Source organism: Panthera tigris, chromosome B4, assembly GCF_018350195.1.
Source record: "Panthera tigris isolate Pti1 chromosome B4, P.tigris_Pti1_mat1.1, whole genome shotgun sequence".
Taxonomy (NCBI): domain Eukaryota; kingdom Metazoa; phylum Chordata; class Mammalia; order Carnivora; family Felidae; genus Panthera; species Panthera tigris.
The window spans coordinates 125022778-125036443 of NC_056666.1; positions in this window are offsets into that span (position 1 = coordinate 125022778).

The following is a 13666-nucleotide window of genomic DNA, read 5'->3' on the forward strand; positions in this document are numbered from 1 at the left end:
GTACCCAGCGTCCGTTTAGGAAGCACTGAAATGCCTCTAGATGATGAGACCAGCATCACAGACCTTCACATACCTGGGAGAGGTATGCACGCTGGCCAGCGTAGAGAAATGTTGCCATCAAAGGAAAACCAGACTCTATCCTCCCTTGCTCAAGCTTTTAGAAAGAAGTGAGGGTCTTCTCACGCCTAGCCATCCCTCCTGGTGGTAATTTGAGCAGAGGAGCCCTTCTCTGATACTCCGTTGCCTCATCTATAGTTGAATGAATTGGATGTAAAGATTGCTATGATCTACCTAAACTTTTTCCATACAATTACATGCCTGTACTGCGTCTGTGGAATCGGAGTACAAAGCCAGGTACTTTGTAAAGTAGTTTTACGGGCACTGGTCCTCACAAGCACTCCATGAGAGAGGTGTAAATGTGACCCGCATCAGACACAGGGTTTCTTTTCCATTTCTAGCAGTGTAAGGTGGTGATTCTAAGTCAGGTTGGTGTGTTTGTTAGCCTTGGTGTCTGCGTGAAAAAGACCGAGAAGGCATAGAATGGTGACATCTATGGATGTGCCAGACAGGTCTCCACTTGCACAGGCCCCTGAGAGCCCACCCTAGGTGTTCTGCAGGTCATTTGGGACACTCTTCAGGCTGCCCCTCCAGAGCTCCGCAGAATGGAAGGGTTGCAGGAAATGTCTGATGTTTTTGCCCCTTCTATTCTATTTGAGATATCTTTGCAATTTTATGAAGGTTAGGGGAGAGAGAATGAACTCAGAGACAGGTGATTTGGAAGTGTCAGGTAAAAGTAAAAGAAAATAGTTTGTGTGAATTTATCGGGGGATTTTTATTCAGTCTCATTCACTGAGCACCTGCTGGGTGGCAGAATGGATAAGGACACACAGTCTCTGCCTTCAAGGACTTTGCAATGTGTTTGACAAGGGAAGGCATGGGCAGGTTGAGAGTGGTCAGGGTGCTAAGGGACACAGAAATAGATTCCTCTTGGAGCCTGAAGGAAAGGATGGGCTCCCTTGTCAATACCTACCATGAGTCAGCCCAGCACTTTTTCACACACTAGCCATTTAAGTCTTAGCGTAATTCTCTGTTGTCCCTTTGTAGTGTGAAAGAGGGTCTGGAACTTGTGTGGGGCTACAGCTTGTATGACACCAGACTGGGAAAGCCTGTTCCCTCGCCCCATGCAGCCCACTTCTTGTGGACCCTGATTGAATACTAGCCTGGCAGGGCTTGGTTTCGCCTCTGGCCTTGAGATGGATTTGAATCTCACTTGGTGAGAAGGGAAACGTATGGACGGAAGTGGAGAGTCATGGAAAGTTTCAGTCTTGGACCCCAGAGGAAACCTCTCTGAAGGAGTCGTGTGATTCTGCATTTGGAGAGGGTTTTCACTGATGGCAGTGATGGGAGGCAGTGTATCATAGTGGTTGAATGATGATTTTGGACACATTTTAGCTTGTTTCCTTCATTCAAGAAAACTACATGCCTCCTTTGTGCCAGACACTCTGCTGGATGCTGGGTTTAACAAAAGCACCAGCAGTGCTCCTATGGAGTATAAATTATAGACAAACAAGTAAACACACAAAAAATAGTTAATTTCAGTGAGTGATAAGCACAATGAAGAAGAAAGCATTATTGGGGGGAAGAAGGTAGAGCATGGTGATAGGAAGGTTGCTGCCTTCTGGATGCCCCATAAAGCTGGATGCCCTTGATCTGGAAGCTTACTATTGCTGAGCCCCAGTTTTCTTAGGGAACTGATCTAAGCATCTGAGAGGGCTCTTGTATGAAATGTGAAGATGGCCATAGGTAACATATAGTCAATACATGTCTCCACTTTGCCACTAAGCATTTTTATTTAAGTGCATTGTCTACGTAATGCTCACAACAACCCTATAAAGAAGGAATGGTTATTATTCACATTTTAAGTGGGGAAACCAATAGGCTAAAGACAAAAATTAAAGCTAGAAGCTAGAGTGTTCAGTGAGTTTCTGAGCTTTAGAAGCTGGGCAGCATGGAGAGCATTATCGATCTTCACTGTGAGCACCTGACTTCCCTGGTGCAGAATCCCAGTGCTAAATCTAGCTTTTTATTTATGTTTTTAAAAGTTTATTAAGTGCCTTTCACATGCCAGGTATGAGCTAAGTGCTTTAAATGCATTATTAGTTGTATTTTAAAACATGTTATGGGTGGGTACTGTTATGATCTACCCCATTATGTGCAGTGGAAGGATACCCATGAAGGGAGCAGGCGGCCTCATCTACGAGTGTCCACACTCTTAGTTGCAAGGCTATACTGATGAATTCTCCTCCTACTCCTCCTCTTTCTCCTTCCCCTCTTCCCCCTCCTCCCCCCTCCTCTTCCTCCCCCTTCTCCTCCTACTCCTTATTCCACTTTTTCTTCTCTTTATCCTTCTTCTCTTTCTCCTTCATCTTTAGTGAAGGAGAAAGTTGTGTTGGAAAGGATGTCCAATAAAGCCTGTATCATTTTATTTTATTTTTAAAGTTTATATCTTTTGAGAGGAGGGGGAAAGAAAGAGAGAGAGGGAGAGAGAATCCCAGTCAGGCTCCCTGCTGTCAGCGCAGAGCCCAGTGAGGGGCTCAATCCCATGAACCATGAGCTCATGACCTGGGCAGAAATCAGGGCAAGGGATGGATGCCTAACTGACTGAGTGACCCAGGCGTCACAAGCATATATGATTTTAGTGAAAGCAAAGGACTTGCTATTTTCTCCACAAATGAGAGTGGCAGGATAGTCCATTAAACTGTGGAGACAAAATTTTTAACTGTTGGCAAAAATCAGGAGATAAAGCATTCACATCTTTACTACAGGTGTGAAATGTATTTTAGTTTTCTTTGGGATTCATTTGGGACATTTGCTTTGTCCCTAAGAATATCAAAGCTTGCTTCATTGCACACAGACATACCTCTGCAAGGTTAAACTAATAAGATAGAAGCCATTAGGTCATGGGTGAGTATACATAGCCTTTAGGTGACTGAACAAACAGTATATTGCAGGTAGAAGTCATCCACAGACATGTGTTAACATGTGACTGGAGGTGAATGTGGTCTGACTTAATGAAAAGAACATGAGGTTTGCTGTCAGTATAGACCAAAGTTTAAGTCCCAGCTCAGCTGCTTGCTAGCTGTGTGACCCAGGGCAAATGACCCAACTTCCCCACGCTCTCAGTTTTTTTCTTTGTGAAAGCGTCTACGCAGTACTTTCCAGGGTTACGAGAATAGAATGAGATCATGCACATGAAGAATGCATGCTCAGTAACAGCACATTTTATTATTAAAAATAATTACCTAGTCTTCCTATGCCTAGTTCTGTGTGTCTAGTTGGGAAAGGGGGAGAAGAATCCTGAAACAAATGTAAACCGTTTCGGCATGCCTAGATGTTGTCTGTACTGTGTAGACAGCCTCAGTGCCAGTGCTAATGTCAAGGTAAATCTTTTTTCTTTTTTTCTGAAGTTTAGACCGAAGAATTAAGTTCATTCTCATTCCCTGACATTTCCCATGAAGAAGGCATCTCATGTGCCCTTATGATGCTTTCATCCTTGTGTCATCCAGTTTGTTAAAGGGAGTAGAAAATGTGTCTTTGTAGAGGCAAAACCTGGTAGCTGGAACTTGAATCCTGGAAGGAGCACTCAGAGAAGACCTATGTTCTACACCCTTGACTGAGGCCCCTCCACAGGTCCTGACACCCTTTGGTTCTGGAATATGAAGGCCTATGTTCTCCGTTCCTGCCCCCCCCCCCCCCCCCCGCCACCTTCTGCTTCTAGGCATTGCTGTTTTAAAGACAACCATTTTGCACTTGATTTTCAGGAATTGGAAAACTCTGTTTCAGATGAACCACTCTCTGAAACTCGGTTGAGCGAGATGCACAGAAAGACTTTAGTTCTTTTGCCTTCCTTGCCTATTTTTTAATGCAAGGAGGAAAAAAAATGTTCATTTGTTCTCTTCCTGTCTTTATAATGTGATCTTTACCTACGTTGTGATTTTTAAATTAAAATTTTTGAAATTTTAAGCCACTTTCTTTGAGAGAAAGAGAGGGGTATTATAAAAAGCAGAAAAGAATGAAATGAAATTGAGCCATCATGTTTTCAGCTAAATATGGTCCAAATATAGGCGACTAGACTGGATTGACCTGTACCAGTAGATTATCTGGGTTTTGTTGTGTTAGATCTCATCCTCAGAGCAGAATTACTTCAAAATATGTATGTAGTTTCCACTTTTGTGGTTGGTTAATCCCCCATAAAACATAAAATTATGCGTAATCTGCTTCTGAGCAATCAATAATTATTAGTAAACAGGTGAGCTTGGACATGATGAATTTGGATTGTCGTGATTGTCTTGTTTTAATTTAAAGGGATAATAAGAAAGCCTTTGAAAAGGCTGTAGCCCAGTGAAGGTTAGTTAGCACTTTGTGTCCTGTGTGTTTTCTGACTATCCAATTGTGCTAAAGGTCAGTGTTGTTTAGACGCAGCCTAAATGAGATTGATGAGTATGGCAGATTTTTATTTAATCGGAATGGAGAATTACCACTTCATAAGCATTGATCCCCTGAATCTATCTTGTTGGAGAAAATGCACTCAGTCAACACAAGCGAACTTACTCTTGAACTAGATTTTGAACTGCCATTTGAATAATCTGAAGAGTGATTAGTGATTGCTAATTACACTAGCAGCAGCTAAATTTTGGGGCATAGCTGCATTTCGTGAAGGAAATTATGGCAACATGTTTGTTTTGAATCTTGTGATTGCTGTGAGCTCATTTCAAGCTAATACTAGACTTTAGAAGACAGAGGTGTTTCTTTGAATGTTACAGTTAATGAAATTATCATTTAAAAAACATGAGCATGAGTGGTTTTTTGAGTCCCACATCATCTTCTTCAGAATGATCAGTCTATATGTAGGATGTTCACATGGGGCATAATGTATTTCTAAATTGAGTACTGATTCTAAATGCTCATGGGTAGGCCCAGGTTCTTACTGAAATGATTATGATTTTATAGAGTTCCAGAATTGGGCCCATGGGCATACACTCAAACTTATTTATGAGGTCGTATTGATTACATTTTGCCAAATTTTCTTTGTGGGGTTCAGTTCCACCTCTGATAATAAATCTGGAGTGGGAGGGGGATTAGGATGCCTCTACAATAGTTTTTTGTTCCACCCAAAAGAAAACTAACTAGTTCTGTGTCATCCTTATATAGCTACTAAAAAGGCTATATTATCTCTGTTTCTAGGAGCTTAATTTCTTCTACTTGACGACTCCTTTTACAAAAGTGATGTAGATTCTCTATAAAAACTTTGACGTCATAGAAAATAAAATAACGTTAGCCTGGGAGTTTACATGGAAGGAAGATTCCAGAGGGCTGGAGACCCTCAGTTAAAACGTTGAAACTCCCAAGCATTGGAAAGATTTCTAAAGTGTTGAGCGGTTGTTATGCGAGGGCCTTTGGTCTCTATGAACTTTTATTTTCAACTCAGTGGGCAGGGTCTTTAGGTTGCTGTGCTTGGGGTAGGGGACCTTTTCAGAAATGCCAGGCTTTTAGAAAAAAACAAAACAAAAACGCAGCTTTTCTTCTAATCAAGGCCCTGTTTTAAAGTTTGAAAACTTTGCTGTGATTAGAAGAATGAATTATTTCTCTGCTTCTTTGGAGTTTCTTCTGGGTGCCTGGGCTTTGGGGCATTCTCTGCCTGAACTACCTCAGGGTTCACAGCTGAAGAGGTGTGTTGGGAGCGGGGAGACCTACTTGGCAGGAAGGCACCGGGCACCAGGGAGCCTCATCCAGAGCAGAGCTGGGAAAGTGCATGCGGGGGTGGGGGTGGGGGAGGTTCTGGAGGGATGCAGAGGGATCCCAGAGATGAGGAGCCTAAAAAAACGGGATTCCCTATGGGTCTGTGTTTTGTTCAGAGGTTTTCGTGGTATTGAGAGACTAAAACGCAAACAAATAAAAAGCTCCAGCAAAGCTGTATGGTTGTAGATAGTACCTGGTGACTATATATTGATACATAGATCACTTTTGAGAAGGGAAGAATGAAGGAAACACAGGGGTGGGAGCGGGAGAGAGGAAGGCAGGAAGAGATGGAGGGAAGATGGGCGGGAAGGAAGAAACTACATTGAAATCATTTTGGTGATTGATGTCAGGCTCACTTAATGAGTTATTTTCAAAATTGTTAGTTATGTTTTGTTTTTTTTTTTTACTAAAGGGACTCCCTTTTGTAGCAATTTTTTTTAATGTTTATTTATTTTTGAGAGAGAGTGAGAACGAGTGGGAGAGGGGCAGAGAGAGAGGGAGACACAGAATCAGAAGCAGACTCCGGGCTCTGAGCTGTCAGCACAGAGCAGAGCCCGACATGGGGCTTGAACTCACGAGCCGTGAGATCATGACCTGAGCTGTAGTCAGACACTTAACCCACTAAGCCATCCAGGCGCCCCAAGGGACCCCCTTTTTGAAACTGGGTAGCAGATTAACAAAAATTTGTAATGTTTTCCAGGCACAGTGCTAAATGCTCATGCTTGTTACTTCATTTAATTCTTATATCGACCCTTTGATATTGTTATCCCCATTTTACGGGTGAGGAAACTGAGACTCAGCCTAGTTAACATGTCCAGGCCAAACAGCTAGTGTCAAGCCAGGTTTTGAACACAGATTATTCTGATTTTGAAGCCAGGCTGCCTCCTCGCCTCCCAACACCTGGAGTTAGAAGGAAAACCTTAGAGATGTCCATGCTAACTCAACTCCTCTTCTACATAAAGAAGTTCAGGAGGTCCAGTCATCCCTGATCCTGGCCAGGGGGTGGGGTGGGGGGGGGGACAGCAGTTCACACTGCAGTTCTTTGGAGCACACTGTCACGGGGTGGCAGTGGGTGTCTGGATGCTCTGGGGACCTCAATGTGACTTTGGCAGCAGGCTGCTGACTGAGGACGCCCACGGGTGCTCCTTCCTGTGGGAGCACCTGGTGCAACGTGTGCCTTTCATCTCAAATCATTTTCCAAGCTTCTAAATTCATCCTGGCACCACCACTGGGTAGGTATCCCCTGCCTGCCAGTTACTTTGACACATTTGACATCTTAGGCACATCATCGGTGCTTAGTGTCTATTTACTTACAGACATGACTTTCTCATAATAGGTTCAGCATAAAAACCGTGTTGTTAAAATAACAGCACCTTGCATTCGCATAGCATGTTACAATTTACAATCACTGATACAATCATTAATGGCTCTGGAATCCCAAAGGCTTGGTGAGAATTTGCTTTGCCATAAGCTGGATGTACAGACTCAACAAGGGAGGTGACCTCTCCGAGTCTCAGTTTGTTTGCCAGCAAAGTGGGGCCATGGCATTGTGAGGATTAAATTTTTTTTTAATGTTTGTTTATTTTTGACAGAGAGAGAGAGAGAGAGAGATGGAGCATGAGCGGGGGAGGGGCAGAGAGAGAGGGAGACACAGAATCTGAAACAGGCTCCAGGCTCTGAGCTGTCAGCACAGAGCCCGATGCAGGGCTCGAACTCACAGACTGTGAGATCATGACCTGAGCCAAAGTTGGACGCTCAGCTGACTGAGCCACCCAGGCACCCCGGCATTGTGAGGATTGAACGAAGTAACGCATGTAAAAGGTTAGGCACAGGGCCTTGGCATGGCATAAAAGCTCAATAAACAAGAGGTGCTTTGAGCGCCACACGCTTCTTAAGATGCTCTAGTAGCTTCCAAGATCCGCCTTCTCCCCCGATACAAGGCCCATACGGGGGGAGAAAACAAAATTTTATGCACACTGCACTGTGTTCAGTTTTTTTCAGTACATGATCCCGTAAACCTGTGAGCTAGGTGGGATCTTTCCCAGTTCATTCTTAGCGAAACTGCCCCTCCGGGGGCTCAGTCACATGCATTGGCTCCTATCGTGAGAGAGTTTCCTCACTGAGGTCAGTTATGTCTTTAAACCAGCCTGTCTCCAAACTAGTTAAAAACATAGGGCTGTAATGAAGGGGCTGGTGGTTCCCCCCCCATGCCCCCCTGCATAGAGCTGTCTTAACTTTGCTTCATTGTGCACTCACCTACCGCACGTGTCTAAAGTGCACGTATTTTCCATCCTCATTTTACGTGTTTGACACTTCTTCGTTTCTCACGATTTTCCCATCTTGTCATTATCTGCTCTTAGCACAGTGCAAAGCATTCACTAGGATGTCTTGCACAAGTCAGTGCTCAATAAATGTGTACTTAAGATATTATAGTGTGAAGAACGCTGCCTCTTTTTGCTTGCTTTCTAGGAAACTTGGCTCATGGCTCCATGCAAACAAGTCCTTGATTAACTACAGATGAGGTGACCCTCTTCTGAGCCCCTACTAGGTGCCAGGCATGGTGCTGGTGTTATTAATTCCTTCCCTTCCGCCCTCTCCTCATAGATCTGCAGTTCTGTGCCAGGTTCTAATTGCAGGGAACAGTGGGGTGAATAAGGTACAGTCAGCTCTTAAGGAGCTTATATTATTTGTCCTAATCCTCATAGTAGCTTCAGGGGGGTAGTTTTTTGTTTGTTTGTTTGTTTGTTTATATATATATACACATATATATATATATATATATATATACGTATATATATACACATATATATATACGTATATATATATATATATACACGTATATATATGTGTATATATATATATATATATATATATATATATATGAAGGAAATTGAGGATCATGAGGTTAAGTAATTTGTCTGGGGTTGCAGAGCTTGGTCACTTGTAAGGGGAGCAGCAGAATTAGTGTCCGTCTGGCTTCCAAGGCTTTTCACTGTACCAAAACATCTAAGAGTCAAACCGAAGGAATGATAACAGAAGAGACTAGAGTGTCAGGCTTTGGGGGTGGGCATGATGTAAAAATTATAATAGCTAAGATTTGCATAGTGCTTATCATGCAAACACTCTCTGTGCCTTGTTCACTTAAACCTCATGCAAACTGCGTGAGGTGCTGTTATTCGCACCCCCACTTTGCAGGTTAAAAAAAAAAAACAATCCTGAGGCTCAAAGAGGTTGAGTCACTCACCCAAGGTCACACAGCAAGGAAATCAGGCTTGAACCTGGCAGTTGAGCTCCACTGTCTGTGTGCTTAACACCTACACTGTCATTAAGACACACGAAGTGCCTCTGACACAGACAGGTACTTGGGAATCACAATGGTTCCGGAACTCACCCTGTGCTGGGCGCTATGCTAAATGCTTTCCACATCTCGCACCATTAAGATGGGGTGGGCAGATTATCATTCTCCACATTTTACACAAGGGGACATGGAGGTTTAGAGACTTTGCCTAAAGCCATTCAACTAGTAAGTGCTAAGGCTGGAATTCAGGCCATTCTCATGTAGCTAGTTACTAAGCCCACATGCTTGCTTTTCCTTCTCCTAGTGACTCGCCAGAAATGATTTGAAAGAGAGAAAAAATATGTACCAAATTGTTCATCAAGACGCTATAAAAATAGGAATATTAGCTCAGGGGAACACTGGGCATCTATCAATGATAGGTATGAGGGCTGTAGCAAAATGAGACAACTCTGCATGATAGAATGTTAAGGGAAAAATGAGGAAGGGTGTGTTCATTCACTGGGGATATAGTTCATACATATGCACATGTGGACATGAGACCAGGCAGCAACACAGATAAAGGACAGATAGTTCACATGTGAGAGGGGTGGGATTGTGGATGAGTATGTCTTTCCTTTCAACACTTAAAAATACAACTTCTACAATAGATGAACACAGGAAAGAAAAAAGCATTTTGCCTAAGAGAAGGATGTTTTGGTGATTCATCTCAAAAGTTCGGGCTAGTTTGAAGTCTCTTTGGGTCCTGCGGTCAGGAGTGCCTGGCTCCTGAGGTTTTGGGGGAAACCTACATCCCCAACAGAGTGTGTGAAAAGAAATGCAGAAGAGGCAAAATACACAAAGAAACTAGAAAAGGCAGTGATGTCAGGGATCAAATACCATCAGATGCTGTGCACAGGGAGCAGCCTTGGCCCCAATAACCTTTTTTTAACAGGCTTTTACACGTTTTAATAAAATTGTAATGATAGAAATAGAAACAAAGTGGAGGCCTGCCGACATTAGGTAGTAGTCGGTATGGTCCCCCATAAACATTGAGGGGAGGTGAAATTTTTACAGCCTGCTTATGCAGTTACACGCATGAATTCTGGCGTTCCCAAGGATGTTTTTAGAGCAGAGATCTGCTTTTACGTGGAACCTATCTTCGACAGGAGGTGGCACTGAACACCTTAGCTTTCACTTTTTCTAGGCTCCGGGACTGTTTGTGAGTTGATGATCTGTTGAGCTAACGGCACTGGTATACCTTCGGGGTGTCCTCATTAATTTTCATATATTGCAAATAATGATCCTTTCATGAATCTCTTTGACCGCTTCAGAGTTTTATGTTTTTGGTTTTCCTAAAGTGAGAAAAGGCAGTAACGTTACCTAGTACCTGTTGTGTATTTGGTATTATGTTAGACGCAGCTCAGTACTCACAGTGAGACTTCAAGGCATATATAACTATGAGTATTATAATATAAGTTAATGGTTAGGTGTAACCGCTGACTTGTTTTTAGTCGAATTGTCATACTTTAAGTATATTCTTTCACCTGGGGGCGCTTTTAAGTTCTATTTTTGTTGTTTGCGTGTGAATCGCGACTTCATGTTTTTTGTTTACTGTTGTATCTTCAGAGCCCAGAATAGTGTCTGATAGTTGCCCAGTAAATGATTTCTGACTTAGGAAAGAATAAGTTCATGGTTAGGTTAGAGTCAGGTTCAGATCCCGGCTCAGCTGCTACGATGTTCATGAAGGTGGTGGTGCTCACACTGGCGGCCACATTCCAGGAGACGACAGGTGGACTCACCTGCATTACACCGTGGTTGAGACCCCAGCTGATGAGGAAGACACACGGGGACAGTGGCCACATGGCCCGGCTGGGAGAGTGAATCTAGTTAGCCAAACGGTAAGCAGAGTGCTTATCTTTTCTCATCCAGGCCTTTCTCTCTGGGCCTTACTTCCCCCATCTACAAAATGAGATAATGATTCCTGTATATGAAGAGGTAAGTGAACAGTTTAGCACAGTGGTACAAAATGGGAACTTAGACAGTGGCGGTTATTGTAACCCTAACAGAGAAACTGGGGCTCAAAAGGTGAAAGTACTTGGTCAGGTTCATAAACTAGTGAGACAGCGAGGCTTAGCAGTCAGGCCTTCTCATCCTTTGCTCTGTACTGGGTTCCCCCGGCCCACAGGAAGGGGCTTCCTCACTGTGGCGATGAGCTCGTTGGTTCAGGCACGGACACTTGCTGGTTTCCAGACCTGCGGGAGAGATTCCCCAGGGTACGAAGCAGGAGCTGGCACAGGCAGCAGGCGCACCTCAGGAGTCTGGAGAGGCAGCTAGAAACAAAAAGAGTGAGTAGTTTGGGCAGATGAGAGAGCACTGAGGCTGTAGGGTGTTAAGGAAGAGTGGTGGTGAATGTAGGAGAAGTAAGATCGCCTTGTGTCACGGTAGCACGTTAGCCTCTGAGACTTCTTCGTACATCACCATCACCACCTGAGGCTGAATCTTCTGAAGCAGGATTTCGTATGGGAGTGATGTGGAAACTGAGGCATACATACGGTGGGAGTTTGGGGAGGATTATTTTTTAAAGGAATATATATTAGAATTGGGAAAGGGATGAAAATACTGCTCAGATTTTTAAGGAAAAGAAGAAAAGTAAAAAGGCAAACTGGTGAGGGTGGTTTTTAGCAAGTACCGTGAGGAGTCAGTGGGGTTATGGGTTGGAATCTCGTCGCTGAGGGTCAAGTGTTCAATTGAAAGAGAAAGCGAATCCTGTCCCGATCTTTGCAAAGAGACAGGCCCAGGCCATACGACGTTGAGCAGACAATAAGTAGGCTGATGTTTCTGTGTCCATAGCATCTGAACATCCTGGCCTCTGTATGCAGTGGGCACCAATCAGCTACAGGGACAAAGACAACCCAGAAGGTACATCCTTAGGCCTGGGGTGGGGGGTTAACTGTGCACAAAGCCATTCACACTCATCTTTGTCCTGGCCACACATCTGTGTAAAGCATACCTTCCCCATCTGTATTGCTGTAATTAAATGAGATAATCCATGTAAATAACTATTGCTGGAGTGTAGTGCTGATGCTCAAAGACTGGGCTCTGACGATGATGTGGATGAAGACAGTAGGAAGTGTCATGACCGTCACCTCCGACTCAACTCCTCTTTCTTGCTGTGACTGAGGCCCCAGCAGATGAGGAAGAGATGTGGGGACCTGGGGACACTGGGTACATGGATTGGCTAGAGTTGTGAGTACAGTTAAGTAGAAAGAAGGCAGAGTTCCTATCTTTTGTCATCTCACCGCCTCTGTCCTAAGCCTCTCAGACTAAATTACACTCTTGCAGTGGCCTCCACCCAGGGGTGCTGTAAAGTCCGGGTTTGCCTGGGACAGTCCTGGTGTATGCTTGTGGTCCTGGCAGAATTATTAATAATGCGGCTTTTCAGTCTCAGAAGTTTGGATGATATGTGATGTGGTTTCCCACTTCCCTTTCTCTCCCCTCTGAGCTTGTGTTTAGCAATGCCAGATGGAGCTGCCCATGGAACGGTTTTGCTTATGTCACACTCCACACAGAAACTTTCAGTAAAGAGTTTCCCAGCCACCTGTTGAATAAAATCCAGACTCCTTAACTCAGTCTAAGTACAGAGGGGGTGGGGCTTTTACGTGCACACGCGCAGTAGCACCTTGCGGAGTGCTAGTCAAACAGGATAGTCTCGACAAATACACGTTGGCTTAATCCCTGAATGAGCGTGGGCATTCAGGCTCAGGTTGCTTGTCAGTTTCTTTTCTCTCTTTTTTTAATGTTTCATTTTTCTAAAGTTTATTTTTATTTTTTTTAACGTTTATTTATTTTTGAGACAGGGAGAGACAGAGCATGAACGGGGGAGGATCAGAGGGAGAGGGAGACACAGAATCCGAAACAGGCTCCAGGCTCTGAGCCGTCAGCACAAAGCCCAACGCGGGGCTTGAACTCACGGAGTGTGAGATCATGGCCTGAGCCGAAGTCGGACGCTTAACTGACCGAGCCACCCAGGCGCCCCTCTAAAGTTTATTTTTATTTGAGAGAGAGGGAGAGAGAGAGAGCAAGAGGGGGAGGGACAGAGAGAAAGGGAGACAGAATCCCAAGGCAGGCTCCGTACCAGCCAGCAGCACAGAGGCTGACGCAGGGCTCAAACTCAGGGACTGTGACATGACCTGAGCTGAAATCAAGAGTTGATGCTTAATTGACTGAGCCACCCAGGCGCCCCTGCTTGTCAATTTTTTGAACACATAATTCTTCAGCCAGCTTTAGGGCCTTTGCACCGTGATGTTCCTTCTGCCAGGAATACTCCTCCCTCTCTGTTTACCTGGGGGAGTAACATGATGCCTTCTTAATCTTTAGCTGTCAGTTTAATCCTACTTCCTCTGAGAAGCTTCCCTGACTCAAGGATTAGACCAGACTCTCCCTTCTCTCTCTCTCTCCCTCCCTCTCCCTCTCCCTCTCCCTCTCCCTCTCCCTCTCCCTCTCCCTCTCCCTCTCCCTCTCCCTCTCCCTCTCCCTCTCCCTCTCCCTCTCCCTCTCCCTCTCCCCCCCCCCCCCCCCAGTCCCTTGGCT